The sequence below is a fragment of the Pongo abelii genome, chromosome X, assembly GCF_028885655.2.
Source record: "Pongo abelii isolate AG06213 chromosome X, NHGRI_mPonAbe1-v2.0_pri, whole genome shotgun sequence".
NCBI classification, from domain to species: Eukaryota; Metazoa; Chordata; class Mammalia; order Primates; family Hominidae; genus Pongo; species Pongo abelii.
Genome location: NC_072008.2, coordinates 68,017,922 through 68,043,704, shown reverse-complemented (window position 1 = coordinate 68,043,704; position 25,783 = coordinate 68,017,922). Strand labels below are relative to the sequence as shown.

The 25,783-nt window shown below is 41.7% G+C and overlaps 1 protein-coding gene across 1 annotated transcript in view; it reads left to right on the top strand.

Annotated features, from left to right (window-relative positions):
* Nucleotides 1-25,783, top strand: part of SPIN4 (spindlin family member 4) — a 210,203-nt gene that overhangs the window by 126,779 nt on the left and 57,641 nt on the right. Inside the window, exon 2 of the mRNA XM_063721252.1 lies at nt 2,294-2,421. The gene's annotated coding sequence lies outside the window, so the exon portion shown is untranslated. The remainder of the gene's footprint in view (nt 1-2,293; nt 2,422-25,783) is intronic.

Genomic DNA, 25,783 nt, shown 5'->3' with positions numbered 1-25,783 from the left:
GCAGTCAATTCCTTCCTTTATCAGCAGCCAAACACACCACCCCCGCCCCATTTTCTCAACAATCCCCGACCTCTCCTGCCCAGGCCTAGAACTGCCCCAGCCTGTAAGAAGGACTGGGGCTCCGACGCTAGCTGGTACCCACTATCCGCAGGCCTTTCTCCCAATAAACCTGTGTTGCCCTTGAGCCGCCTCTGCTCCATTCCTTTCTCCCTTTCGTTCTAACATTTGGTGCCAAAACCTGGGATGGGGTCTGGATCCCACAAGGGAGAGGTACTTCCTTGCAACCTGGGAAGGAAGAGGCAGCGGCAGCTCGCCCTGGGCTAATTCCCAAATCCTGATTGGTCCCCAGTTCCCAGCCCTGTCCACTTTTGTCTTTCTATGGAGGAATCCTTTCTCTCGGCCCCATCCTCCAACCGCTTTCTCCTTCCCCCCTCTTTCCTCTCTGTGGCTCTGGCAAGGACCACTCCCATTGCATCCAACACCAGCCTCCAATTGTGGGTGAGTTTCCCTTTCCACCCTCTGGATTCCTCTCATATTTCTGCCTGTTAGCCAGAAAACCCCAGCGCCAGGTAAGAGGATTCCCCGGTCACCACTGGGTGACCCTGGCCTGCCTTCTCAGGGGATGCCCTCAGAATGCTCACGCTCTGACCACTCTGGTTTCTGGGGGACCGCGAAGAGCTACGGGGGTGCCCGGCTCTTCTCCATCCCTTCTCATGGTTAGAATTGGGATACTCACTCCCCTACTCCACATTTTTCACCCTCCCAGCCACTCATATGGGGCAGGGCTCCTCGAAATCCCCTCAAGACACCCCTCTCAGATGTCTCATCTGGAACCTCCGAGCACTGGGCTTGGCCGACTCTATTAAAACTAAATGCCTTATTTTCCTTTGTAATGTGGCCTGGCCCCAGTATAAGCTGGACAATGATGGCTGCTGGCCCAAATGGGACTTTTGACTTCCAAATTCAACACGATTTAGAAAATGTCCTCCAGCACAATGGCAAGTGGTCCAAGATGCTCTATATCCGGGCTTTTGCCAATTCCCTCTGTCAGTCCTGTTCACCTTACCAGCTGCTCCTCTTAAACAAGAAATCTGCCAAAATGCCTCCCCTTCCAGACAAGCCCTCCTCCTCCTCCTCTGATTTTTATCCAGATGACGAATCCCCACCCGCCCCCCAGCCCCACTCCCACCACCGTCTCCTCCTCCTTCCCCTTAGGCTCCCCCACCCCCTTGTTCCTATCCCCCATCTCCTCTACCCTCTCCCCACCATAACTGATCTCGTACTCAGCCCCCTTCTGCTGCTGAAAACCAGCCACAGGCCCAGAGACCCTCTAAAGTCCCCCCCTTGCAGGAAGTTATGGAGACTGAAGGCATAGTCTGAGTTCATGTTCCTTTCTCTGTAGCTGATGGCTCTCAGATTGAAAAGAGACTTGGCTCCTTTTCCACAGACCCCACATCCTTCCACAAGGAATTTCTGTATATCACACTCAATCTTATGACCTTACCTGGCATGACATTTCTGTCATCCTCTCCTCCTCCCTCACCCTGGAGAACAGGGAACATATCTGGATCAGGCCCAAGCAGACACCCTCCACTGACAAGATGCTGCCCATAACCCAATCACAACTCTCGCTATTCCCAGAACTGACCCCCGTTGGGATTATCAGGCGGCTTCTGCAGACAGACAGAAACTAGGCCATATGATAACATGCCTCCTAACTGGCATGAATAAAACCGCCCTTAAGACTGTCAAGTATGAAAAGATAAAGAAATCACTCAAGGCCCCTGACAAAAACCCTACTCTTTTTTTCTCCTGCCTTTCAGAGGCCGTGATTAAATATACCAGCTTAAGCCCTGACACTGCCGAGGACAGAATCTACCTCCACTTACATGTCATTTCCCAGTCAGCCCCCAACATCCAAAAGAAACTCCAAAGACTGGAGGATGGCCCTCAAACCTCCCAAAGAGACTTAATCAAAGTAGCCTTCAAGGTCTTTAACAATAGAGAGGAAGAAATAAAAACCCAAAAGCTTAAAAGAGACCAGGCTAAATACCAGATGCTGTCAGCTGCCATACAACAGGATTCCCCAATGCATACAAAAATCCTCACCCTCATGACAGTCCCCATCAGGAGTCTGTTTTAAGTGTAGCCAACAGGGTCCCTGGGCAAGAGTCTGCCCCAATCTTGTGCCGCCCTCAAAACCTTGCCCTATCTGTGGTGTCAAGGGACACTGGAAGTCAGATTGCGCTCAACAATTATCTTCACCCCGCTTGACCGCCTCTAACTCAAACAGGTCCTGCAACCCTGGTTCCAGTCTGGCAAGCATTCTAGACCTGGCTGCTGAAGACTGACGGGGCCCAGGGTCCGCTGCCCCCACCGCCATCACCACCTCGGAACCCAGGGTAACGCTGTCAGTCTCTGGTAAGCCCATGCTCTTCCTTTTAGATCTGGGGACTAGTTACTCAGTTTTATCAGAATATTCTTGACCCCTCCTCAGTTCTTCTATCTCTGTTGTGAGAGTCAATGGAATCCCCTCTAGGCACATACTGGTCCCCTATTATGCAACCTAATCAATACCGCCTTCATCCACTCCTTCCTAGTTATCCCTTAGTGTCCTACCCCTATCTTGGGGTGGAATATACTGAGTAAATTCCAGGCCCCCATACAACTAGCCTCCTCCAATTCTACCCATTTTATTTTACTCTGCTGCCCAGATGCTTCCCTCTCCTCCCCCTCATCTTTGCAATCCACTCTGTTACCTTCTGTCAATCCTGAAGTATGGAATGTTTCTAAACCCACAACAGCCACACATCACATCCCAGTCAAAATAACCTTCCAAGACTCCTCCATTTTCCTTCATCAGCCTCAATATTCCCTTAGCCCAGCCAGCCTCAGGGGCCTCAAACCTGTTATCTGTAAGCTTTTACAAGCTCAGATTCTCAAACCTGTTAACTCTCCCCACAACACCCTTGTCCTGGCTGTCAAAAAAAACAGACAGATTTTACCACTTGGTCCAGGATCTCCATGTCATTTACCAAGTGGAGGTACCAACCTATCCAGTGGTCCCCAGCCCCTATACTCTACTCTCCCATATTCCCCCATCTACCACACACTTATCTGTATTGGATCTAAGGGACTTTTTTTTTTTTTTACTATTCCCTTGGATCTGTCTTCCCAAAGTCTTTTTGCTTTCACCTGGTCAGACCCAGATACTCACACATCTACCTAACTAACAGACTGTAGTCCCACAGGGGTTCCAGGATAGCCCTCTCCTATTTGGGCAGGCTCTCACCAAGGAACTAATCGAGCTTCCCCTTGCTCCTAGCAGCCTCCTTCAATACATCAATGACCTCCTTATGTGTAGTTCCTCCTTTGATCTATCCATCAACACATCACCCAACTTCTAAGTTTCCTCCATGGCCAGGGATATCAGGTTTTACCTACAAAGGCTCAAGTAGCCCAAACCCAAGTCACTAACCTTGGACTCACCCTAACCCCTAATTTTTGAGCCATGCCAGCCCGATGGAAGGAGCTAATACAGGATATGCCACTTCCCCACACCAAGAAGGACCCTTCCTTTTTGGGCCTTGTGGGGTACTTCCAGCTGTGGATCATTAACTTTGGCCTGTTGACCAAACCACTCTGCACGGCATCACATGGGTCCATCCTAGAACATTTGGACCCAGCTTGCCCATTAACTCCCACTTCTAAAAACTGAAAGATGCCCTTTTACTGTCCCAGCACTAAGACTACCCAATCCCACTAAACCCTTTACCCTGTATGTTCATTGTAATCAAGGCCTTGCCCTTGGACTTCTCTGCCAAACCCATGGCAACACTCCACACGCCATTGCCTACTTCTGAAAACAACTGGACTCTGTCATCCAAGGCTGGCCTCCATGCTTGAAAGTTCTGGATGCAGCTACATTGCTGGCCTCAGAGGCACAAAAACTCACCCTCTACCAGCACATTACTATTGCATCTTCCCATAACTTATGGGACCCCATGAGCCATTGATCTCTTCTTTTCCTCCCTGCATCCAGCTTACAGCAACTCTCTAACACCTTCCAGAGATGTAAAATTCTAAACCCAACCACCCTCCTCCCTATAAGTACTTCCAATTCTGAATCCCCCACTCTTGCCTAGACCTCTTAGCCTCCCTCTCCTCCCCTTTCCAACACATTTCAGAAGCCCCTTTGCGGAAGGAACCCACATGGTTCATTGACGGAAGCTCTTTTAAGGAACCATATCTGGCAGCTGGCTATGCCATCATTGCTGAAAACAAACTCCTAGAATCCAATGCTCTCTCACCGCATATCACCTCACAACAAGCGGAACTATTTGCCCTAACCAGGACCCTCACTCTAGCAAAGGGAAAGAGGGTCAACATTTACACCAATTCCAAATATGCATACCACGTCCTACAGTCTCACACTGTAATCTGGCAGGAAAGGGGTTTTTCTAACTACAAAAAGAACCTCCATAATAAATGGCAAACTCATACACAAGCCGCTGGAGGCAGCTAAACTACCACTAGAGGCCGTCATTATCCATTGCAAGGGACACCAAAAGGCTACAGATGCCATAACCAAGGGAAACTTCTTAGCAGATTCGGCAGCCTGGCAGGCAGCCCTTAGAACACTATTGTTATTGCCCATTTTCCCTAGCATACACTCAAGAAGAAAAAGGTGCCTTACTGGCTCCAGGGCTGTTGATAACGAAAGCTGAATTTACTTAGACTACAAACTCATCCTACCCAAGACCCAAAAACTTTCTGTTCTCACCCACATCCATAACCAATTCCATGCGGGTTATCTCCTGTTGCTCCAATTTCTAAAAACCTGTATACATTCCCTTACCATGGCTGTCAGCTTGGACCGCCTCACTAAAGGTTGCTCTGCCTGCAGTCAGACTTCCCCTCAGGGGCCCTTAGACCACCTCCTTTTCCCTCCCTTCAGGCCCAAAGGCCAGTTGCTGGGACAGGATTGGCAAATTGACTTCACTCATACGTTCCCCCATAAAGAAAGACTGATATCTCCTCACCATGGTAGATACCTTTTCAGGTGGATAGAAGCCTTTCTTACTACCACTGAAAAGGCACACACCATTGCCTCTACCTTCCTCACACACATCGTCCCTTGATTCAGCCTCCCCTCATCTATACAACTGGACAATTGACCAGCATTTATCTCCCAAGTCACTCAACAGGTTTCTAAGTCTTTAAACATCATATGGGTTTTTCACATTCTCTATCACCCCCAATCCTCGGGTAAATTTGAACAGGTGAATGCCCTCTTAAAACAACAGTTAACCAAACTTTCCCTAGAGATCAGAATGAAAACTGAATATCACTTCTTCCCTTGGCCCTTATGTGCCTCAGGGCCCTGCCCCGAAAACCTCTAAACCTTTTGAACTTATGTATGGACGTTCTTTCATCCTACAGAACTTTGCTCCATCCCCTCCCTTACAGGACACCTGGCCAGCACTGCACCTCACTCAACACTTAGTCCGACAGTACACTGACACTCACCTCCCCAAACCTGAGGATTCTTCCCAATTCACTTTGTTACCCTTACAGCCAGGAGACTGGGTCTGGGTAGCACACCCCTCCTCCCCTCTCCAACAAAATGGAAGGGTCCCTATCAGGTTATATTCACCATCCCCGCTGCTGCAAAGTTAACATCCTTTCCCTATTGTATACACCATTCCAAATTTAAAAAGGCACCCGGCCCACACCCCAAAGTCTCCTCACCCCGGAAATATTCTTCCTTTCCCACAGGACCAACCTCGCTGTGCCTAACAAGAATTCCAGAAGTCACCCATCCGAAAGGCACTGGCCCATGACACTCTCCACTTCCAATCTTAAATCTTTTACTTCATACCTTGTCTCAGATCTCTCCTGGTACCCTTTCCCCACGCCCTTAGATAATCCATCTCAATTCCTCATGCTAATTGAGGAGCTATGGCTGCAAGGCACCTTCCAGGATTTCACACCTACACAAATCTCCTTTTTCTCCTTTTGCCTTCTCTGCTTATGGGATATTCTGAGTCCCCACCCCCAATCACTGACAGCTGGGCCCCCTTCGTCAGCCTCACACACCACGTATTAAGTCAGTCACAATCTCCCCTCTCCTCTAACTGTTGGATTTGTCTTTCTACACACACCCAATGATTCACGGCTCTTCCGGCTGACCTACTTACGTGGACACAGTCCAACATGAGCTTACACATTTCTTACTTGGTTATGCCATTCTTGGCTGATTCATTCCTGAAACCAGTTCATAACCTGGAAACTCAACTAAACACCTTTCCTTCAAACTCATCTCTCTCAGCATGGTTTCAGGTAGGGCTGTTGCCCTCCTTCACCTAATAGCTTCTGGACTAACATCCATACAAACCAACACAACATCATCTAAACCACCAATATGGGGGTACCATTTCTACTCAAACTTCCTTCATATCCCCACCCCCCTTATGTCTCAGCCGAACCTACCCTAATTCAGCCCACACCACAATGGTGAAACAGGTTCCCCAGTCCCTATGTGGTCTTATTTTTACCCTTGCACTCCCTGTAGACCATCAATTCTACACCCTAATTACAAAATCAGATCCACCTCTGCCTGGCAGAAGGTGTTATGCTTTTCTGGCTCGCCTACCATCCACACATCCTACACCTCACCACTGGATCCTCTTTTCTTTCCTTCCATCCAATTCCTGGCTTCCCTGCTGCCAACTCTGCTCTCTATGTCTCCAGTTTAAAAGTGCCCCCTGGAAAAAATGTAACAATTCCCTCACCTACGACTGGTACCTGACAGCCACCACACCGGGGCAGCAATGGCTAACGGTTGACAAAGACAATTTCTTTCTCTCTCCAAAACCAAACAGCCTTCATCAACTCCCTAGCCAAGACTCCCTATCAGGCCCTTACAGGTGCTGCTCTGGCTGGCAGTTACCCAATTTGGGAAAACGAAAACACCCTTTCATGGCTACCTACCTTCACCTACAACTTCTGCCTGTCCACCCCCAGTCTCCTCTTTTTGTGTGATACAAACTGATATCTTTGCCTACCAGCCAACTGGTCAGGAACTTGCACCCTGGTCTTTCAGGCTCCAACCATCAACATCCTACCCCCTAACCAAACTATTGTAATTTCTGTAGAAGCCTCTATCTCCTCTTCACCCATAAGAAATAAATGGGCTCTACATCTCATCACCCTGCTAACAGGATTAGGCATCACTGCTGCACTCGGCACTGGAATTAGCAGGCATAATCACCTCAATCACCTTATACCAAACGCTATTCACAACCCTTTCTAACACCGTAGAAGATATGCACACTTCCATTACCAGTCTCCAACGATAATTAGACTTCCTCATGGGAGTCATCCTTCAAAACTGGAGAGTCCTGGACCTACTAACCACTGAGAAAGGGGGTACCTGCATATACCTCCAGGAAGAATGCTGTTTCTGTGTTAATGAATCTGGCATTGTTCATATCGCAGTTCGTAGGCTTCATGACAGGGCTGCAGAGCTTTGACATCAAGTCGCTGACTCCTGGTGGCAAGGATCATCCTTCTAAGATGGATACCCTGGGTTGCCCTCTTCCCGTTACTAATGATTGGGCCATGCATATTTAACCTTGTATCCCGCTTCATTTCCCAAAGGCTGAATTGTTTTATCCAGGCAAGCATGCAAAAACACATTGATAATATCCTTCACCTTTGCCACGTCTAATACCAGAGCCTACGAGGAAGCCATTCGGAAGCTCCAGAACCCAGGCCCTAATCACAACGCCCCTATCCAGCAGGAAGCAGCCAGATGATCAACGACGCCCTTTTTCCTTTTTATACTAAAGGAAGAAATAAGAATGTTAGCCCAAGCTGCACTATTTTTCAGACCCCCACCATTTTACAAACTGGTCAGAGTGGAAAATTCCACCAGGGCCTGAGCTGTGAGAAACATCCTGTCAGGCAGGTCCCATGCCTAACCCCTGCCTGCACTAAATTCCTTCATTATCAGCAGCCAAACACACCGCCCCCACCCCATTTTCACAACAATCCCAGACCTCTCCTTCCCGGGCCTGTAACTGGTCCAGCCTGTAAGCGGGAAGGGGGCTCTGGCACTAGCTGGTACCCCTTCTCCGCAGGTCTTTCTCCCAATAAATCTGTGTTGCCATTGAGCTGCTTCTGTTCCGTTCTTTTCTCCCTTTCAATCTAACAGATCAAACTACTTTATTCAATTCTGACTGAGGTATAAATATTCCATTTTATGAAAATAATGTACTTATTTAATCCATTTTACTTTAGTTTTATGTCATTTTTTGCTACCACAAACAGTATTCAATAAACATTTTAGAATATATTTCTTTTTGCACCTGTGCAAAAGTTTTACTTCAATATAAATATCTTAAAGTAAAATTATTTTATTGAAGGACATACATTTGTGTTTTATCCCATGGAACTTGAACAGGAAAAAAGATCTTCAAAATATGGACTCCCAGGAATGTGAGTTTAGTACACCATAGTATAGTAGATCATACTGATTATTACCAATAAACATAAAGGCAATTGGAAAAATTTAAGATTTTCTACCTAGTACAAAGATGAAATACCAAGGTCTGCATAAAAAATACACATAGTAGTAATAAATGATGAGAGATTATTATGACTGTTTTTTCAAAAGAGCCCCAAGGCCAAGCCCCTGGCTGTATAAAACAAGCCTTTGAGATTCTCACCTTGTGGTGAAGTATCTAATCATGAAAGGCTCTGTGGATGACTGATTGTCAGACTGTAAGCCTAAAAATCTATGAAAATAATGTTTCCCAAAAAGTTCACTAGGCTAGAAACAAAAGACAGTTATAAAATTGTGACTGATACTGGCCCCAGTGATGTCTTTTTTAGCTTCTTTTGCACTTACTTAAATTTTAGCACCTACTTGTTATTTTCCATGTTTCTCTTTTGTCTTTAACTTACTTGATAATAGAGTTCCTTTGCATTCTCACACAGCAATTATTATAATACTTATATATTGTATGCACTCAATAAATATTTGTGTCTAATTGTTTAAAACCTATCAATGAGTTCCCATCACTGTCAGAATAAATTCCAAATTCTAAAATTCTAGCCAAGGACTTTCACTATCTGATTAAGAGGTACCTATCTAGTCTTACTTCTCAAAACAATCCTTAACTACTTCAGTTCCTGGAAATCCCCATGATCTTACCACATTTGGTCTTAGGGATGTTGAAACATGGCGCTCTTTCTGCCTAAATGATTTTCCTTCATTTCCCATTTACTCACAGGTTAGATGTCATTTCTTAAGGTAAGCCTTTTCTTATCCATTGGAATATGCTAAATGTCCCTTTCATGTGTTTGCATAGCACTGTATACTCACATTTGTATTGTAATTGCCTATTGACTTATGTCAATCATTGAATACACGAAAGCCTCTTAAAGACAAAGACTAAATATGATTTCCATTGCAGATGGCATACCAGAGTTTATGTTCAAAAAAATTCTTAAATCTTTTTTGTAATTAAAAATTTATGAAAATAATTACATCAGCATATGGTGGAGTCTGCGATCAAGCCTTCCTGTTCCCACAAAGAGCGACAATTTGTTGTGAATAAAACTAAATGGAAGAGCTTAGGGGTCCACTTAAGAGCTTCTGAAATACAGTGAAAAAAAAAAACAGAAGAACCACACAAAAAGTATTTAAAAAAATCATTTCATTTCACCTGCCTTAACCCATTCCTCAAGCTGGCACTTCTCAGCATGGAGTGGGAACTCTCTGGCATGCCTGCCCACCTTGCACAGAAAAGAAGAGGAGGATGTACAACCAGCTTCCTCGGGCTTTTGGAATGTTGCCCAAATGACAGCTTCAGTTTCACTCCACACAGATCAGTGGGAGAATTGGTATGGCTGAGACATCTGGATATGGCAGAGAAAAAGAAGGGGAACAGGCTCAATCAGTATCGGCCATGTGAATAGTCTCAGAGTGAACCCTAGTGGTCTGCCTAGCACAGGATTCTAGCAGACATCTCCACAGAGGACCTCAACAACCCTCCTGGTGGATGTGCAGCCCCTGCAGCAATCATTGCCCACAACTACTCCATGTTCTTGATTACTAACATCATTGACTTGCTCTAAAGAGGAGCCTAGCGGCTTTCACCAGAAGAAAACTGCCAACAAAAGAGCAGAAAACCCTCTGTAGTTCTTGCCACCAAAGGCCCTGCAGTATTTTTTCCTCACCATCTCCGTGTACCTTAGACACTCCTTATTCCTGGAGTCACCCAGAGTCACAACTGCTGCTGCTGCAGTCACCAGGGCCCAGGGACTCATCAAGCAACATCGACAGTCACCAGATACCAGACCAGATGATGTTCTCTCTTTTTTTCTTTCTCTTCCCTCCTCTCCCCTCCCTAGAGCCACCTGAGCTACTCTCACCATAGTTAGCCCAACTAGGTGACTCACTACTGTATCCATTGGTATTTTCCAGGTGACTAAACCATGACTCTTCCTTTGTGGAGTCACCCCAGCTGCTGCCTCTGCAGGTGCTTTGTCCCAGAGACCCAGTGCAGCCACTGTGCTTGTGCCCACAAATAGTCCCAGGGCCCCTGCTGAAGGCTCTAGCCCCACCATCTTGCACACCCAAGGCTGACCACTGAAGCTAGGCTGTTGCACACTGCCAGCCCAGCCCCACAGTTGAGCTTGAACAAGCACCTTGCCATGCCTCTTATCTCCTGCCTCCAAAATACTGCCTACACACACAGCTGGCTCCTGCAGCTGCACACGTGTGCACACTTCCAGCTTATTCCTGAAGCTGCCCATGCACGCACACATGACTTCATCTTACTGCTGAACCTCAGATGGCCTGTTCAGTCATTCATGTGCAAGCTGACAGCAAGCACTGCCACACATGAACTCATACTCAGCCTCAACTCATACCTCTGAACCCAGCCCTCTAGGTGGCCTGTGCTGGAATGCTCATGATTACAACTAGCTTCTGCAGTGAAACACATACACATCACTGGCTACAGCCTTCGTGATTGCCAGCCCTAGAGCCTAGTTACTGGGCAGAGAGACACAGATGAGTTTACTGACACCCCTCACAGATACTGAAGATCTCCCACAGGTCTTGCCAACAAGGATCATTCAGGTGACAATATTAAGGTCTGATATAAGTATAGCCAACCCTGTTATAAGATGTTTTACATTACCTTCGTGGTAACTACAAAGCAAAAATGTATATTAGACATACAAAAAGAAAAGATAAAGGAATTAAGCATAATATTACAGAAAACCATCAAATCACAAAGGAAGACATGAAGAGAGGAAATAGGAAACAAAGGATCTACAAAACAGCCAGAAAAGAATAGAATGGCAGCAGTAAATTCTTACTATCAATAATTACCTTGAGTATAAATAAATTTTCCCATGGCCTGAATGGATTAAACAATAAAACACCCAACTATATGTTGCTTACAAGAGGTTTAACTTTAAGGACACACAGAGACTAAGAGTTAAGTGATGAAAAAATGTATTCCATGGACTTTGAAACCAAAGAGAGTAGTGATAGCTACTTATATCAGACAAAATATGCATTAAGTAAAAAAACTGTAAAAATTTAAAAAGGTCAATATAAATAAGAAGTCAATCAAGGTGATGTAACAACTTTTAATATAAATGCAACCGATTTCACAGCACATAAATATGTAAAGCAAATATTAGATCTGAAGGGAGAGAGAGATTGCAATGCAATAATCATAGGGTAGTTAAATATCACACTTTAACAACAGGTAGATTCGTGAAACACAAAATGAAAAAGGAGCCACTGTACTGAACTGTTTTAGACCAAATGGACTTAGCAGTCATGTACAGAATTTTGACAAAATTTTGCATCTTTTCATGATAAGGCTTCTCAACAAATTAGGTACAGAATGAATGTAACCCAACACAATAAAGGCCATATATGACAACCCACAGCTAACATCATAATAATGAAAAGTTGAGTTTTTCTTAAAATCAGGAACAGGACAAGGAAGTCTAATCAGCACTTCTACACCACTTCTATTTACAATAGTACTTGAAGTACTAGCCAGAGCAGTTAGGCAAAATAAATGAATAAAAGGCATCAAAATTGGTAAGGACAAAGTTAAATTTTCCTTGTTTGCTGGTGACATGATTATATATAGAGAAAATCCTAAAAACTCCATCAAAAACCTGTTGAAATAATAAACAGATTGAGTAAATTTACAGGATACAAAATCAACATGCAAACTCTGTAGTATTTTGTTTTTTTTTTTGTTTGTTTGTTTGTTTTTTGAGATGGGAGTCTCACTCTGTCACTAGGCTGGAGTGCAGTGGCGCAATCTTGGCTCACTGCAACCTCCGCCTCCCGGTTTCAAGGGATTCTTCTGCCTCAGCCTCCCGAGTAGCTGGGACTATAGGCACACACCACCACGCCCAGCTAATTTTTGTATGTTTAGTAGAGATGGGGTTTCACCATGTTGGCCAGGATGATCTCGATCTCTTGACCTCATGATCTGCCCACCTCTCCCTCCCAAAGTGCTGGGATTACAGGCTTGAGCCACCACACCTGGCCTGTAGCATTTTTATACAGTGATGATTAAGAATGTGAAAAGGAAATTAAGAATACAATTCCAGGCCAGGCACGGTGGCTTACACCTGTAATCCCAGCATTTTGAGAGGCCAAGGTGGGCGGGTCATCTGAAGTCGGGAGTTCACGACCAGCCTAATCAACATGGAGAAACCCCGTCTCTACCAAAAATACAAAATTAGCTGGGCATGGTGGTGCATGCCTGTAATCCCAGCTACCCGGGAGGCTGAGGCAGGAGAATCACTTGAACCCGGGAGGTGGAGGTTGTGGTGAGCCAAGATCACGCCATTGAACTCCAGCCTGGGCAACAAGGGCAAACTCCATCTCAAGGGAAAAAGAAAAGAAAGAATACAATACCATTTACATTAGCATAAAAATAAAATAGGAATAAATTTTACCAAAGCTGTGAAATATTTGTGGACTCAAAACTGTAAAACACTGATGAATAAAATTGGAGAAAGAAATGTAAAATGAGAAAGACATGAGACATTTTCAAACAAACAAAACCAAGAAAGCATATGACCACTAGAGGTGCCCTACAAGAAATGCTAAACAGAATTCTTCAGGTTCTAATTAAAAGATGCTAGACAGTAACTAAAAGACATATAAGGATATAGCTTTTGTAAAGGTAAATACATGGGCAAATGTGCATATATAAACATATATATATATAATATATATAATATCCATAAATTCTATTTATATATATACATATAAATTGGATATATAACTAATATCCATCCATCTATGTAGTATTGTAATTTTGGGTTGGACCCCACTTTTTTGGTAGAGATTTAAAAGAAACATGCAAAAAATTATTAATGCATTGATAGGTACACTATACATAAGGATGTAATATGTGACATCAAAAACATAAACCGTGAAGGATAAGGAGCTGTAAAAGAGGAGAACTTTTGTATGTAATTAGTTTGTATTAATTTAAGAGGATTCTTATAACATGAAGATATTATATGCAATCCCTATTGTAAACATAAATATATAGACAGAATATTAAAAAATTAAAAAGGAATAAAAAGACATCACTACAAAATTTTATTAACACTAAAGGAGGCTGCAATAGAAAATTAAGCAAAAAGCATAAGACATACAAGAAACAAATAGCAAATTAACACTTCTTTAAATGTCAAATTATTCAACTCTCTAACAAAATTTCAAACTTATGACACTTTCAAGAGAATTAAATAATTCTCAAATAACAAGTTTCAATAAAAAAGAAATGTATGAAATGTAAAAATAATTCAAAATGATATTTAAAAGCTCAGTGAGATACAAGAGAAGACATATTAACAACACAAAAAATTGAAAATCAATTCATGATATGAATGAGAAATTCAACAAACAGATAAATATTATAAATTTAAAAATAAGCAAACAGAAACCCTGGAATTAAAGAATTCCATAAATGCAAAATATTCATTTGATGGCTTCAAAATTAGACTAAATCAACCGGAAGAATGAATTATAGAACCTGAAGACAGATTTTTTGAAATTACACACCAAAAAAACTGAATAAAAAATAAAAAATAAAGCATATTTGACATATGGGGTACCATAAAGTAATCAAATATTCAAATTTTGAGTGTTCCACAGGTGAAGAGAAAGGCAAAGGCATAGAAAGTCTATTTAACAAAATAATACCTAAAAACTTCTGAAGTCTAGAAAGAGATTTATACAGCCATATATAGGAAGCTCAGAGATCCCCAGATAGATACACCTCAAAAAGTATTTTTCCAAGTCAAACTGTCAAAAGTCAAACACAGAGATTTCTAAAAACAGCAAGATAAATGCATCTACTCACATATAAAAGAATCCTCATCAGACATACTGTGAATTTTTCAGGAGAAACCCATGCAGGTCAAGAGCAAATGAGATGACATATTTAAACTGCTGAAAGAAAAAGAAAACAAAAAACCCTGCTAGTCAAGAATAGTATGCTCATCAAAGTAAGCCTTCATAAATTCAGAAGAAATAAATTACTTCCAAGACAAGCAAAAATTAAGGGAATTCATTACCACTACACTGGCCCTACATGAAATGCTTAATGAAATCCCACACCTGGCAGCAAAAGGATATCTATCATCATGAAAACACACTAAAGTATAAAAGACACTGGTAGAGCACAGGCAAATAAAGAAGAGGAAGGACTCAAATGTTACCACTTACCAAAAACCACCAAATCAAAATTGTAAACAACAAGAGAGAAATAAAGAGAAAAAGAATATTCAAAACAACCAGAAAACAATTAACAAAATGACAAGAATAAGTCCCGCTATATCAATAATAACCTTGAATTTACAGTGATTTAATTTTAATTAAAAGATATATATTGGCTGAATATATATATATATATATATATATATATATATATATAACCCAACTATGTGGTACCTATAGGAAACTCACTTCACCTGTAAAAACACATATAGACTGAAAGTACAGGAATTGAAAAATAAATTCCACACAGATGGAAACCAAAAGGAAGCAGTAGTAGCTATCTTCATGTTAAATAAAGCAGACTTTAAGTCAAAATAGTAAAAAGAAACAAAGTCTTTATACAATTTTGCAAGAGTATATAACAATTATATATATATGCACCCAGATATATAAAGCAAATATTACCATATCTAAGTGGAGATAGAGACTCAAATACTAGTCAGAGACTTCATCACCCCACTCTCAGCGTTAGACATATTAGACAGAAAATTAACAAAATGCTTTGCATTCAAAGTACACTTTAGGCCAACTAGGCCTAACTGACATTTAGAGAATATTTTATTCAATAGCGGCACCTGCTGCTGTTTATTTTGACACGTGGAACATTCTCCAAGATAAAGCATATATTAGACCAAAAACACGTCTCAACAAATTTTTAAATTCTGTCATAAAAGGTATCTTTACAGATGACAATGAATTAAAACTAGAAATCAATTACAACAAGAACTTTGGAAATTAAACACTATACTCCTGAATGACTATTGGGTCAATGAACAAACTGGCAGAAATCAAAAAGATGCTTGAAACTAATAACAACGCAAATACAACATTCCAAACCTAAGGGATACAGAAAAACCAGTGCTAAGAGGAAAGCTTATAGCAAGAAATGCCTACTTCATAAAAGTTGAATAATTTCAAATAAACAATTTAATCGTGCAACTCAAGGAGCTAGAAAAGAAAGAACAAACCCAACCCCAAATTAGTAGAAGGAAAGAAATAGAATCGGAGCAGACTAATTGAAGGTAGAGACTAAAAATACAATATAAAGATTCAATGAAATGAATAGCTGCTTTTTTGGAAAAAAAAATAAAAAATCAAATTGGCAAATCACTACCTACACAAACCAAGAAAGAGAAAATACCCAAATAAAATCAGAAATCGCAATTGATGTCACAACATAGGAAATATCATCCGTGTAAACCAAAAATAAAATTCTGAACTCCCCCTCCCAACCATCTAAATGGTCTTCTTCCTTGTCTAGGGAACTCTACCCTGAAACACTGGTTCAGGCCATGACAGGAAGTGGGGGTCAGACATGCCTCATTATACCTCTCCAGCATTAACATCAACACAGATCTTAAGTCTGACAAGTAACATTTACAATCTATTTTCTCTGTAGCCTGCTAGCCGAAGGCTTTATCTGCACGCTAAACCTTTGGTCTCTACAATGTCTTATTGCAACCCAGACATTCCTTTCTATTGATAACTCTTTCAACCAATGGCTAATTAGAAAAAGTTTAAATCCACCTATAACATGGAAGTCCCCACTTTTAGTTGTCCTGCCTTTCTGGACCTAACCAATGTATTTCTTAAATGTATTTGATTGAAGTTTCATGTCTTCCTAACATGTGTAAAATCAAGCTGCACCCCAACTGCCTTAGGCACACGTTCTCAGGAGCTCCTAAAGGCTGTATCATGGGCCATTTAAAACAGAATAAATCTGTGTAAATATTTTACAGAGTTTGACTCTTTTCATCAGCATTGGAGACTATTATGAACAACTATATAATAACAAACTGAAAAAGAAAATGTATAAATTCCTGGAGAGATACAATCCACAAGACTGAATGAGGAAAAAATAGAAAATGTGAACAGACTAATAGTGAGTCACAAGTTTGAATCAGTATTAGAAAGACTTTCAACAAAGAAAAGCCCTGGACTGTATGGCTTTGATGCCAAATTCTACCACACTCATAAAAAATAAATGGCCAGGCACGTTGGCTCATGCCTGTAAAACCAACACTTTGAGAGGCCGAGGTGAGCAGATCACCTGAGGTCAGGAGTTCAAGATCAGCCTGGCCAACGTGGCAAAACCTGGTCTCTACTGGAAAAAAAAAAAGTACAAAAATTAGCCTGGAGTGGTGGCGGGCACCTGTATTCCCAGCTACTCAGGAGGCTCACTTGAACCTGGGAGGCGGAGGTTGCAGTGAGTGGAGATCGTACCACTGCACTCCAGCCTGGGCAACAAGAGCACAAGAGGAAGACTCCATAAAAAAAAAAAAACCCACCAATTTCACCAATTTTCCTCAAATTATTAAAAAATGTTAAATATTGGCCAGGCTTGGTGGCTCATGCCTGAAATCCCAGCACTTTGGGAGGGCAAGGAAGGCAGATCACGAGGTCAGGAGATCAAGACCATCCGGGCTAACACAGTGAAACCCCATCTCTACTGAAAATACAAAAAATTAGCTAGGCATGGTGGTGGACAATTGTAGTCCCAGCTACTCGGGAGGCTGAGGAAGGAGAATGGCATGAACTTGGGAGGCAGAGCTTGCAGTGAGCAGAGATCATGCCACTGCACTCCAGCCTGGGGACAGAGCAAGACTCTGTCTCAAAAAAGAAAAAAAAAGTTAAATATTAGCAATTTCTCCATAACTGATTCTATGAGGCCTGAATTACTTTTATACTAAAACTAGATATAAACAAAAAAAAATTATAGGCCAATAGCTCTGATAAATGTAGAAAAAAAATCCTCAACAAAATACAAGCAAAGGGAATTCAACAGCACATTAGAAAGATAACACATCATGATCAAATAAAATTTATTCCAGGTGGGCAAGGATGGTTTATCATACAAATTAATAAATGTGGTAAATTACCTCAACAGAATGGACAAAAAACATAATCATCTCAATAGGTACAAAGAATATTTGAATGAATTAACCATCCCTTCATGATAAAAACTCTCAACAAACTCGGTATAGAAGGAACATATTGTGACATAATAATGGCCAAATATGGCAAATGTACACCTAACGTCACATTGAATGGGGAAAAGTGGTGTAGCAGGACGAGCCACAGACAAAACTCCTCAGACACTGAGTTAAAAAAGGAAGGGGTTTATTCAGCCAGGGGCATCGGCAAGACTCCTCTCTAAAGAGCCGAGCTTGAGTGAGCAATTCCTGTCCCTTTTAAGGGCTCATGACTCTAAGGGGGTGCGCATGAGAGTCGTAATCAATTGAGCAAGCAGGGGGTATGTGACTGGGGGCTGCATGCACCGGTAATTAGATCGGAACAAAACAGGATAGGGATTTTCACAGTGCTTTTCTATATAATGTCTGTAATCTATAGACAACATAACCAATTAGGTCAGGGGTCTATCTTTAACTACCAGGCCCAGGGTGAGGCGCAAGGCTTTCTGCTTGTGGATTTCATTTCTGCCTTTTAGTTTTTACTTTTTTCTTTCTTCGGAGGCAGAAATTGGGCATAAGACAATATGAGGGGTAGTCTCCTCTGTTATTCCCCCCCTTTGAGACTCTCACTTAATAATGGGAGTTCTCACTTTCATTTTTACTACCCATGTCTTCTTGCAAGACAGATCGATAGTGATTCATATAGTACACTTGTGCTGAAGCATTTTGGTAAATTAATGTAGCGATGAAGCTTTTTATCATTTGAAGAAGTACAGGTAGCAAACAAGGGAGCAGTAAGCAGGTTCCTATTACTATTATAACTCTTATTATAAGAGTTTTAAATCTTCCTAGCACTGGGAACCATGTGCACAGTCACATGTGCCAGTTTTGTCATATCTCTATGTCTTCAACTACTTGCCCTTGATTATCTACGTGTAGGCAGCCACTAGTAAGGTCAAATTTCCTACAGACTTCTCCTTCAGCTGCTGCCAAGTAGTCAAGAGCTATTTTGATAGATAGCATTTTTCATTTGAGTTTCTTGCCGGGCCAGAATAGTCAAGGCTCTGCTGGTTTTATTAATGATTATTTTTAAGACAGCTTGTAACCATATGATTCAGTTGATCATGTAAATGGGGATCTGGCATCCCCACGAGCCATCTTGTGCCTAAGTAGCAGGCCAATAATATTGTATGATTCTCTCAGAGGGCCATTTATCATTTTTTTCAATTTCCTATAGCTATGCTTCTCTTTTTGCAGGAAGCATAAACAGGGAAGCCCAGGAGTTTGCCTATTTCTACGGGCAGTAGGAAGAAAGATGGTTTAATAATGCCAATAACATAACTACCTGCCTACTTGCCAGGTAATTTGGCGTAAGCTCTATGCCTACATATCCAGTATAATCCAGTGGAGGATGTCCAGTCCTGGTGGGACTCTGGGTGGGTCCACATGGTTTGCAACTTTGAGAATTCACTAAATGGATTTCTCTCTGTGTGATTTGAACTCCACCAAGTGACTGTTTTTGTGGTACCATTATACAGTTTCTATCTCAGACAACTAAGTCATCCTATGGGGTGAGTGAATTCTTTTGCTTCTCTAGCTATACAATATTGTCCAATAATTGAGGCTTTTAGGACCCAGAAGTTATCAGGGTGATTCTCTTGAGCCAGGAACTCATCAGGAACTGGGTCTGTAGGTAGTAATTCTCGGGCTTCCCATGGCCATTGATCTCCTATTACAGTTTCTCCACAAACATAACGTGAAGTGACATTGCGAGACTGGGCTACATGCTCAGCTAATTGCTAAAACAAATTTCTTGTTTTTCCTGGAATTTCTGGTACTGGCACATTTAGTTCATCATAGAAAGTTTGAAACACTGGCTCAGGAAAGCGTTTGTAAACTTCTCCTTCAACCAAGATGTTTACTCGAGGATCCACTCTGGCCCCATCGATTCCTAAGGTCACATGCTCATCTTTTTTCCAGCAAGGGTCAAGGGGATTAGTTATTACTAGCTCTAAGGGGTTACATTGTCCTTTAGTACAGGAAGGGCCATTTTTTCCTTTCTGAAGGCGGACGGGATCCTTTTCTTTTTTTAATTCAAGTGGCCTAAATGACACAAGACCAGCATTTACATTTATTTCCACACAGTCCTAATTTATGACAGATGTACTTATTTTCTGCTATATAGCCTCTTTTCTAATTAAGAGAAGCATACCTTATTCCTAACTTATTACTGTTAATGACAGCACAGGCATCAAATTTTAAGGTGATTTGTTTGGGCACCCCTTTTTCTTCTGTTTTGTCTAACACTTTACTCGTATCCTTTGAGCCCCCAGCAGTCCTCTGTCCTTAATCTTATTTTAAAAACTGTGGTCATAGGAGGCTCAGATGGGTCATAACACACATCAGGTGGGTCATTTCCTGGGCTACATACCTTGTATAGAATAACATTATACAAACAAGTTCTTTTGAGAGTTCCAGTACACTTATAATAACCATAAAATAGTAGGACCATAGCAACATTTTGTCCTACCTCAGTGACTTGATGTATACAGTGGGAACAGTCCTCAGTCTGAGGAAGGTCAGTGGAAGTCCTTACTGTAAAGATCCAAATTTTAAGGAAAATGAGTCCTGCAATGAGTTTTCTCATGCTTCAGCCATGCGTGTACCAGTCAGCTTCTGAGTGTGTCTGGAACAGGGCTTGTCGTCTTCTTCAGAGTCACTTTGCAGGGGTTGACAAAGCTGCTCCTGTCCACGTACCGCTTACAGTCTACTGATGTTTAAGGATGGTATCAGAGGTTGGGCCTGCTAGAATAAACCAAGTCCAACACCTCTACACAGTTATGTTCAACTGGGCTCTCTGGTACTGGGAGCAAGGTGGTGGGGTTTAAGGTGTTGCAAACTTCAATGGTTATGTGGGGATTTTCACATAGCAAGCTTTGGTACTTGGTTAATCTAGCATTTGTTAACTAATGATGTCTTTTGGTAGTCATTAAAGTTACCACAGCATGGGGGACCTTTATATTCAGGTTTTGCCTAAGGGTTAGTTTATCTGCTTCTTGTGCTAACAGGGCCGTTGCTGTTAGGGCCCTTAGACCTGGGGGCCAGCCTTTGGAAACCCTGTCTAGTTTTTTGAGAGATAGGCCACCAGCCTTGGCCAGGGCTCCACAGTCTGGGTTAAAACTCCAACTGCCATTTTTTCTCTTTCTGACACATAGAGTGTAAAGAGTTTTGTCAGGTCAGGTAGTCTCAGGGCTGGGGCCGACATAAGTTTTTCCTTTAACTCATGAAAAGCTCATTGTTGTTGGTTGTAATAGATGCAGTTTATCTAATCTACATTTTTATTAATTGCCACCTACCAAAATATTGACTCAAATCCTGCAGCTATTTGATTTCAAGCTTTAAATTGATCTGGTCTTCCTCATGGGACTCCAATTGCATCTAAATAGACATGAGAGTTGAAAGACCCATAAGGGGCTTCTCTGGCTTTACGATGTCTTATTTCTTTTCCTTCTGGTTGATGAAATGCCAAGGTGAAAGGGATAGCCAAGTGGACTAAAGTACAAGTGCCACTCCAGTTATTCGGCAGAGTGCCCAGTAAAGGTCCACCACAATACCACCACACATCCGCTCGGGGATGAACAAGGGCTGACTGATTGATAAGCTCTTGAAAATTCTTAAGCTCACTGCATCTTTTCAGATCTCCAAGGAATGCTAAGTTTCCTCCCTGTCATGAGAGACACGAAGTGAACTTAGTGTTGGGAGATGGAAGCTGGATGGCCCTCGGGGGGCTGACCCTCAGGGTGCCAGACTTTGGGATATAGCCGAGAAAGCTTGGCACGACTTATTATTCCAGGCTGTAGAATCCTGGAAAAGAGTTACCATGCAGCCCACACCTGGTCAACTGGAGGACCACATTGGTGGAAAGGGGACAATCTAGGCCTCTGGCCTGCCATGTGCACAAGCATAGCAATTGCTTTTATTTAGCATGCAGATGGAATATTTGATCCATTTTGACCAGGCATTTGCATCTTGGTATCCTGTCTTAATTGCTAAAGTTTCAGTCTTTAACTTCTATGATCCTCTAGTAAAATGAATATATGGTTTTAGGAAATTACAAAAACCGGTTGGGGCAGTCCATCCTTGCTCTTTAGTGGTCCACAGAACATTGGACCAACTACGGCATGAAAGCTCTACATCGGGGAGCAAGACTCCTGGTTGGCACTGGGGTCTTTATCGAAATCTCCCTGGATTAAATGGTCCTAGTTTACTAATGCCCAGTCTGAGGAGAGTAAGGAGGGACAGAAGTATTTTTCTGAAGTGGAGAGCTGTCTTTGACTTGGAAAGTCCCCACAGGGTATAACAAGGCAAGCATTAAATTTCGAGGTGAAATTGACTTGGTTATGTTAATAACTAGATGGTCAGCAATAGAATGAGGAAAGAAAAAAGAGTAATAGAATAGATGAAGAGTCAAATGTTTCTTAGCTTTAGTTTGGTAGGGTTTTCCCCTGGGACTATGGCCCACGACTCTGGAGGGGGTGGCGCTTTCTTGACTCAGGTGTGATGAGTCCATCCACTATTTTTTTTCTTTTTTTTTTTTTTTTGCTGTATGAACAGAAGTCTTGGTGGTTAGCAGCACAAGGTAGGGTCCTTCCCAGGCTGGCTCAAGTTTTTCTTCTTTCCACCCTTTGATAAGAACGTGATCTTCAGGCTGGTGCTAGTTTACCAGAAATTCTAGGAGTGCTACATGTGCTAAAAGACTTTTAGTTTTTGAGATAAAGGAAAGTGGAAGATAAAACAAGTATATAATTTTTAAGAAATTGACCTTTTGTTTTAAATGTGGGGACCTTGGCAGTGGACTTTATAGTGCCTTTTTACTGAGAAATATCCTTTAGCACCTATTTTTATTTGTTTTTAAACCAAAGAAAGCCAAATACCATTTTACATTTAACGATGCTTCTCGTATGATTTTTATACAAGATAAGTTAATTTTATGTTTATATTAGTGTGTTATTAATGTTAAACCCAATTTTAATGAAACCTTGTAGACATATTTATCTAATTTTTTATGTTTGACCATAAGGTAAGATTTCATAGACTCTTTTTAACATTTTATAATTTTTGGAAAGAGCAGGTTGGTGCTTTAAGAAAAACCTGTTATGCTTTTACTTTAATGTCCAGTTCACAGAAAAACTGGATACTTCTTTAACTTTAGCTAATCTGTTTACACACAGAATTTTCTTTACAATTAACATTTTAAAACTTGCTTAAACCTTCAAAACAATAATTTTTTTTAACTTTTTAATGTAGGTAAAAATGTACATTCTTATGCCTCCTTATAATCCTTTTACCAAAGATATATTTTACTTTTCTTATACACCTTGCACATAAACTGTTTTTTTTTTTTTCAATAGTTTTACATTCAGGAGGCCTAGTTACTTTTAAATTATACAACATTTCTTGCATAAATTCTTTTTTTATAACATTTTTCTCTTTCATGACTTTTGCAGACAATTCTTCAACATGCCTCAACTTTCTGACTTATTACAAATATTTCTTTCTTTAAACAACCAGTTATTTCAGGACAAGAATTTACCATATAATACTCTTTTTATATAAATTCTGTCCCCCTTTTTTTCTCTTTTTTTTTTTTCCTTAGGATACTTCTGAACTGGTGAGGTGTGCTCACAATGAGGTTTCCTCTAAAAGTTATTTTCTTTTACTTTTTTGTTAGCAAAGCAATTGCCGCTACAGATTAAGTGCATTTGGGCCATCCGTGGGTTACTGGGGTAAGGATTTTTGATAGGGAGGCCTCAGTGCTTTTGGAATATGCCCTTGTTTACACTGATGACAAAGTGGTATTGGAGTGTTATAGGGTTATGGAGAATACCTTCAATTATCAATTATAGGTTTTAAATTTACCTTGGCTTTTCTTAAGTACTTGTGTATCTCTCTCTTTCTCTCTTTGACTTTGTCTCTCTCTTTGACTTTCCTTTTGCCTCTGTCTCTTCCTCTCTCTCTCTGCCCATCTCTTTCTTTCTCTCTCTCTCTCTCTCCTTGACTCCATCTTTGTCTGTTTCTTCCTCTCCGACTCTTCCTCTCTCTCTTTGCCTCTTTTTCTCTCTGTCTCTTTCCTTTCTCTCTCTCTGCTGGTCTTTCTTTGACTCTGCCAGATGCTTATGCTGCTCTTCTCTCAACAACTGTGTGTTGGGAGCAGGGGGTCTAAAACCAGCTGTAACCAAGTGTCTGTGTACGGGAACTGGTCTGGGTTCCATGGCTTATAGGTTACCTTGTGCCATACCTTTGAAACAAGGGACCTGTCCAGGCTTCCTTCTAATGACCAACCTACTTCTAATGCTGGCCAGTCTATCTTACACAAAGTTTTAAGTTTTCCTGGTGTCATAGTACTCCATAGTCTCTCTTAAATACTTTTTTGAAATTTTTTAACATAGTTCTGAGTAGGGTGGGCTTATTTGTGCCTGACCTATGCTTCTTTGAGACAAAACACCACGCTCACACCACATGCACATCACAAAACAAAGAACAGGTAAAAAGAGCACACACACACTTTTGCAGTTTGAACCAAACCAAAATCAAAACCAAAATCAGAGTATCCAGAAATCCAAGCCAGGTCAAAACCAAAACCAAAGTATCAAGCAATACAAGTCAAGTGAAAAACAAAAACCAAAGTGCCGGTACAGGCACACTGTGGATGATCAGGCCATGCTTCCCCTCAAATGGAGTAGGCAAGTTCCCAAGACAATCCTGTCAAGCAATTCAAACCAAGTCAAAACCAAAACCGAAGTGCCGATAAAGGCATGCTGTGGGTGATCAGGCCACACTTCTACTCAAATGGAGTGGGCAAGTTCCCAAGACTGGTCCTGTCAATCAATTCAAACCAAGTCAAAACCAAAACCAAAACCAAAGTGCTGATAAAGGCACGCATGGGTGATCAGGCCACACTTCCACTCAAACGGAGAGGGCAAGTTTCAGAGACTAGTCTTACCAAGTTTTAGATGTCTGGACTCTAAGTGCCCATTCCTTCCCAGTGTTCAGCCACTGCGTTTATCCTCCATGGGGGCCTGCCACACACTGCTCTGGTGAGGTGTCCCACTAGGGCAAATGCCTACCTGGGATCGCTCTCAAGATCCGTGTCACTCGGGCTGGTCAGAGTCCCCTGCAGGGATGTTCCACAGGGCAGGCTTAAGCTGCCTAAGGAACTGCCTCAACCATCTGCCATTCACCTTGCTTCCCAGTCAGGGAACCAAGAAATGTAGCAGGATGAGTGCAGACAAAACTCCTCAGACACTGAGTTAAAGAAGGAAGGGGTTTATTTGGCTGGAGGCATTGGCAAGACTCCTGTCTCAAGAGCCAAGCTCCCTGAGCGAGCAATTGCTGTCCCTTTTAAGGGCTCACAACTCTAAGGGGGTGCGCATGAGAGGGTTGTGATCAATTGAGCAAGCAGGGGGTACGTGACTGGGGGCTGCAGCCACTGGTAATTAGATCAGAACAAAACAAGATAGGGATTTTCACAGTGCTTTTCTATGCAATGTCTGTAATCTATAGATAACATAACTGATTAGGTCAGGGGCTGATCTTTAACTACCAGGCTCAGCGTGTGGAGCCGGGCTTTCTGCTTGTGGATTTCATTTCTGCCTTTTAGTTCTTACTTTTTTCTTTCTTTGGAGGCAGAAATTGGGCATAAGACAATATGAGGGGTGGTCTCCTCCCTCAGTGGAAATATTTTTTTCTTTCTAAGAACTTGAAAATGACAAGGAGGTCCACTTTACCAGGTCTATTCAACATAGTACTACAATTATACCCAAGCTGTCAGGCAAGAGAAATAAAAGCTTTCCCAATTGTAAAAGATGAGGTTAAACTGTCCCTCTCTGTAGATGACAAAATGTTATATTTAGAAAAACCTAAAGATTTCATAAAAAACACTTTGATCTGATTAATAAATTTAGTAAAGTTTCAGAATAAGAATCACCATATAAAAAACAGCAGTGTTTTTATACGCCAA